Source organism: Acartia tonsa, chromosome 11 (genome assembly GCF_053477335.1).
Source record: "Acartia tonsa isolate MP-2025a chromosome 11, ASM5347733v1, whole genome shotgun sequence".
Taxonomy (NCBI): Eukaryota; Metazoa; Arthropoda; class Copepoda; order Calanoida; family Acartiidae; genus Acartia; species Acartia tonsa.
In genome coordinates, this window is record NC_137270.1 from 2,511,239 (window position 1) to 2,517,796 (window position 6,558).

The 6,558-nt window shown below is 33.0% G+C and overlaps 1 long non-coding RNA gene across 1 annotated transcript; it reads left to right on the plus strand.

Annotated features, from left to right (window-relative positions):
* Window positions 1-6: 6 nt before the first annotated feature.
* Window positions 7-2,906, plus strand: LOC145331101 (uncharacterized). Its single transcript, XR_013883685.1, has 5 exons — window positions 7-39; window positions 687-736; window positions 1,238-1,324; window positions 1,845-1,877; window positions 2,842-2,906. It is a non-coding gene; the product is annotated as an uncharacterized LOC145331101 (long non-coding RNA).
* Window positions 2,907-6,558: the final 3,652 nt, after the last annotated feature.

The window sequence follows — 6,558 nt, forward strand, 5'->3', positions numbered from 1 at the left end:
TTATTTAGAGTAATTCTGGACACTCTAAATCTATTTACAGTAAGTATTTTTTCATATGTAAGACTTCTTTATAGTACTTTTTGTACCACTATCTTAAAAAACTTAATTTGCATTTAATTTCCAAATTTCCACAGATTATGACGTCATACGATATAATAACCAATGAGAGGCCAGTATACACTTTAATTGACCAATGGTAAAATTTATGCTGGCCTCTCATCGGTTGTTTTATCATATGACGTCATAATCTGTGGAGGGACTTTAATCATCTTCACTTAAGTGTGCTAATTTCTATAAATAATGCTTTCCCTCAAAGTGCCTAGCGAGCAGAGATCATAGTTTTCCAAAATGAATTGAAAATAATGATAAGTTTTTCTTTATGTCTATTAGTCAATAAACCTGCGGGACTACCCTATAACCTGAATGACCTAAAGTAACAAACGAAATATACACCCCTTTCAGTAACGGGACAAAGTGTCTAAAAAATCCGCCATGTGACGTGAAAACCCCTAAAAAAGGGATGAATAATCACTCATTTTATGACGTCACATGGCTGATTTTTGAGACACTTTATCCGGTTACCCCTCTCATTTTTTTAATAAGGGAGGAGGTGGTTTCTATGCTTGCTAGGCACTTTGAGCGCAACCGCAGGGTAATTCATTGGATAATATTTTCCTTTATTGAAGGGAGTATTAGTGTTTCTTGTTTTGATCTGCAAAAAGAAAACAGTCAAAAGGTAACTTTGATTTAAAATTGTTTAAATCAGTGCCCGGCAGCCGCCTGTAAGCCTCAAGGAAATCATACTATAAGAATTTAAAAGCTGGAAGTCTGACCCAAATATGCCAATCCATCTTTTTAAAAACAAATTTCAAAGCATTCAAACAGGTTAAAATTGAGGCTTAGTCGCGGCTGACGAGCCCTAGTTTAAATATTTTAAAGCCAATTATATTAGTTGTCTATTAACAATTGTTGAATTTGAATTGTGGTTAACAGTCTATCTAGGGTTAATAATTCTGTTAGTATAGAAGTAAATCTATAAATGTGAATCCCCCTGTTAGAGACCTTTTATGTCTGCTAGCAAATTGCTTTCTACTCTTTTGTAGCGACTTGGCTAATATTCACTACGCTATTGGTTGATTTTCAAAGACCCAATTGAAAGTCGGCTCAGGAACCTCAGAGTGGGAACATACAGTTATTTAACCCCTTCCCCCTCTATTGTTTTATTCTAATGTTGTAGAGTAAGGAACAGATTGACGGCACGAAGTCAGCTATCTCGAGGATCTACTATGACAACTTCTACCAAAGATACGGTCAATTGGTACAGGTACATACATCGTATTATAGACATGTGTTCGTGGATATTAAAATGAAAAAATGTAAGATTAAAACCATTTTTTTAGTCCTGGGGGCCGAAGTCCCGGGGTAAGAAACCTTGTATTTATACTATATTTTGTTTAATCATCCATAGAAAACTGGCTAAAATACCTTACTATACAGGATTTTTCAGTATGGTTTAAAACCGGTTTTAATCCAGCGTATTGATCGGTTTTGAAGACATACTGTAATTATCTTTCTTGCTTGGTTTTATGAGCGCAGGAGTCCCAAATGTCGGAGTGGACACTTAACCCAACCTAAACTATTTTAGACCATCTCATAGGTTTTTTAAATCCCCAACCCCTGCGGGGGGCTTATATGTACATTCATATCTTAACCTAACCTATTCTGTACAGAGATACTTAAAAAAAATTAATATTTTAACACTCCTGCGTTTGTCCACTTCGACGTTTGGGACTCCTGCGATTGTCCTGGAACCATTTCCATTAATAATTTTCTAACAATTTTAGGGATAAAGACAGCTCCTACAGATCTCATGCAGGGTTAGGGCAAAATTTAGATTTATTTTTAACACACATTGTAAAATTAGATGCTAAATATCTCCGAAATTGTTGGTCCGAATGGGTTTTACTTTTTTAAGGAAGCTTTATAAATATCTTAGGGTGGTTTTAGGCTATTTGAATGAACTATCCGCCCTCCCCCAGATGCTAGAGTTCATGATCCCTCGTTTTAAAACTATGTGGGACCCTTTCTCTTTAAACTTTGTGTACTCAGTAGTTAAATCTTTAGTAGTCGGCTCAAACTAGCAGTTTCAACCTATAAATTAAATAATCATACAGAAAGGGAAGTTTTGTCTATCATCATTGGGGATGAATGTACGTCAATTGGCTTATTCCTTAATATTCCTGGGCTAAGTAGAGTGTCTACTGCAGGGATCTGAAGGGATAAGACAATGGCCGATAAATAAATATATATTCCAAATAATACACAAAATTATCCCTTCTGTAGCGTAAAATAAATGGTTGAAACGCTTGAACACTAAAAAAACGAACCAATCACAATTCAATAAAGTTCCAAGTTGTTAGGATAACGAATAAGAAAACATTATTATAAAACGTTGGCTACTAGTGTAATAAACAGCCCAATGTCTCCTCCCTCCCTGTGTATATTGCCTAGTATTCCTAAATTTGCCGTGTCCAATGAGAAGAGTGACAAATATCAGACTCGAGGGATCTTTGAATCATTTTATTTCATGGGAGAAGCATTTATAAACAGTTCTCAGTCATACTGAAAAATTATGTTTAGTATTGTATTTAAACAATTTTACACGAATAATAAAATGAAAATCATAAAATTAAAACCAGTTTTGTTATCCCGGGACTTTGAAACTAACAAAACTGATTTTAATCCAATAGTTTTTGATTGTTTATCTTCGGAAAGATGTCTATGATAATACGAAACGATAAATAAATATTATATAAAATTTTGCTCAAACTTTTCAACCAGTGGAGGGACCGACATCCGGCTCCAGGTATTGAACAAGCAACATTTACAGAACCAACAACAGCAGGGAAGCAGCTTTTAGTGTCAAATAAAAAATGGCGTCGTACAATACAAATGACCAATAATAGGCCAGTATACATTTTAATAGACTAATTATAGGCCAGTATACATTGTAATTGACCAATTATAGGCCGGAATACATTTTAATTGACCACTTGTAAAATGTGCATATACTGGCCTATCATTAGTCATTTGTATGACATCATTTTTTATTAGGCACTATAAGCTGCTTTTCAGCAGGCCTACACAGAACCTGTTCAGCCGCTGATACATCATGGATGAATTCAACTGCATGCTGCTAATCCATTTTAACCCAGCCTGAATTAATTCGATTTTCAGCTGTCGTTGGGGGTCAACACATTGTAGAATTGACGACCTTTTTATCTGCCCCCAAATATTATTTTAGATTTATTTAGCATGTTGGCTATATATACCTTATTCCTAAGAGAACACCCTTTATTTTGAAAAAAGTTGAAAAAAAGGGTGGGGGGGGGGTGAGTTTTATTATTTTAGGTCAGGTTAGGTTAGGGCTCTCCGCAGGGGTTAAGCTAACTAAAAATAATAATCTCTCCTTTTTTTCAATTTATTTCAAACAAGGGTGGCACAACAAGAAAGTCAGAACAATAACTATATGACCTCTTTCATAAAGACAAAAACAAGGATGACAAAATCCATAAGTAGCGAAGAACAATAAATCACGGAAGGATATATGGACAAGGAGATTTATAGGTATTTGATGATTTGTTTAAATCACGTATTTTTTACTATTTAAATTTTGTTGCATGACTGATAGACCGACAGACAAAGTAAGTTACATACTGGATGATCATTGATATGGGGAATCTTCGTAAAATTCTTAAATAGCAGCTGGCAAAATCACATATCCCCCACAACGTTATGAAGCACTGACAGACAAAGTGAATTTTAGAGTTGCTTTACTATAAAGTAAATAAACAGAATAAGAAGATTTTTTTGCCTGTATTAGGACTGTAATTAATAATTCTTTTTTTTACATAGTATAGTACAGTAAAGAATATAAAAAAAAATAGTAAAAAAAGTGCAATGTCTTAATATTTAGTCTTTGTTTAATGTTATAAATATTATAATTATTGTTATTAAATGTTATTTTTAATTTGAAGTATTGTCAGAATGTAACTATATCATTAATCATGTTTGTTACCCTCAAAATTGTATATATATACACCAGTATGGCTTTGAAACTGATAAATATCCGCTGGATTAGAACCGGTTCTGAACCATACTGAAAAATCATGTGTTTTGTTCTATAGACAATTTTTCACGAATAACAAAAGAAAAATAGCAAAGTAAATCAAATTTAGAACCAAACTGAAATTAGTCTGAAATTAATCTTGTAAATCTTCCAGACTTCACCACTTGCTTTTATGTTGCATTGGGCTATACGGTAAAGACCCTAATTTTAAAGTCAATAAAAACATGCATAAATATTTTGTTTTTGTTAAAGCAGGGATGCGGAGTGCAACTTTTTTGGTAAAAACTCAGCCAAAAAAACGAGCACTGGAATTTTGCTTGTAAGACTTTGTGGAACTGAAAAACAACGTTTAACCGCCAAAAACTGTCGTATTTTTTTATGCGGCGGCAGCAAAAGATACGCCGCTGATTTGTCGCAGTTCTACATTGGACTAAAAATAATTAGGCATTTGCCATAACTATTTGTTTTTTTGAGTAGGTATGAAGGGGCACTTCCGACCTTCTACAATTTTGTAAATATGTATAATAATATTTCCAGTATGGCTTTGAAACCGATTGATATCCGCTGGATTAAAACTGGTTCTCAGCCATACTGAAAAATCATGTATTGCATCGTTTTACAGATAATTTTCCACCAATAAAAAATAATAAATTTTAAGCCTGGACTTTCGGGATAACAAAACTGGTTGAAATCGTTATAATTATTTATTTTAATATCCTCGGAAAGCTGTCTATAATACAATGCAATAATTAACTATTCTTGATGTTGTACCTGTTTAAAACTAAGAGTATGTGTAAGTAAATCAACTTTGCTTTATAAAAGCGAAGCTTTTCTATAATTAGAGTCGGTCCGTACGTCCGTTACAGTTAGTCTTTTCGTTAATTTAGGCATGTTTAGAAATTGTCCTATCGATTTCAAACTTGACTATTCCTGTAGTACTTAGGTACGATTTAGAAAGCGTAGCAACTCTATAATCGTTACCAGAATGTCTGTACGTCCATTAAACATGTTGATTTTTAACTTTTTTAACAGCTAATTCTTATGTGATAAAATAATCCGATTGATTTGATTTTTTGAGTTCTCATGCCTATTACAACAATATTATAAGCGAAGCATCTCTATAATTAAGTCCTGAAAATGGAAGTATATCCTTAAACAGTATTCTGTATTTAAGAAGTTTTGCAACAAATTTACGTATAATTTTCTCAAAACTTTTATATTTATGTTTTGCATATTCAGTTCTCTACAAGAGTTCGTCTGTCCTGCCGTTTCAGAGCTTCGCTTTTATTGATGTTGTCATTCTGTTGTTGTAACATTTAAATAGTGCTTTCAAGTTAATCTGTAAAAAATGCTTTACTATTTTTTTGTGTTAAGCTTATAACTTAACCCTTTGTTGTTGTTAAAATTTGTTTTGAAAATAAATGTAATTTTTTATTATTTTCTTTAATATATTGTAAAAAAACTATAAGCAAAAACGATTAAATGACGATATTTTTAATCTGTAATATAGCAGCTAGATAGTAATTTTTAATATCCAAAATACTTGAAAACTCAATTTCGACATGGAATTATATGTCTAGCATCATATTTCAAATATCACTTATATGGATTTAGCCGTTTTGATTTTAAACATTTTTACCAACATTTGCTCGTTTTACAGGTGATTAAACTTCAAAATCTATACGCAAAAAGAAAAAACCGAATGACAGACAGACATATTAACACAAAAGATTTGCAGTTGCAAAAAATCGCCTTTAAGGTTGGTATTTTTTCAAGCAAAGCTTTTCTGCATCTAGGGAATATTGATTCCAGGTATAAGGTATAACCAACAAGCGAAAAAAATCCAAAATAATATTTGGGGGGCAAATGGAGAGGTCGTCAATTTTACGATGTGTTGCCCCCCAACGACAGCTGAAAAACACGTATAGGTTTCGTGATTTTTGTCCGAATTAATTTCGGTATTGGTATAAGCTGTATTGATTCAAAAAACGAATAGGTACAATGTTAGGGGCATAGGTTCTATATTACGAAGTCTTAAGATGCAAGCATGTCCAATAATATTGAGTATAATTACATGATTCAGATGCTTCGTTAAAATGTTGTTCCTGATTGTCTTAGGAATCAATTTTCCAAAAATCAGACTAAAGGGTGAAAAATAACAAATCAGCCTATTTTTTTTAAATGGACATACGGACTAATTGGTAACGATTATAGAGTTGCAACACTTTCTAAATTGTACCTTACTGTTGCAGAAATCATCATCTAAAGTTTTAAAATGTTAGAACATGCCTAAATTAACGAAAAAATCTAACTGTTACGTAATGACCCTAGTTATAGCAAAGCTTAGCTTTTTACAAGAAAAGCTGTGTCTACCCAGAGAGAGAGAAAGAGGGGGACAATGGGCTATTTAATACACTGGTCCCCAAAGT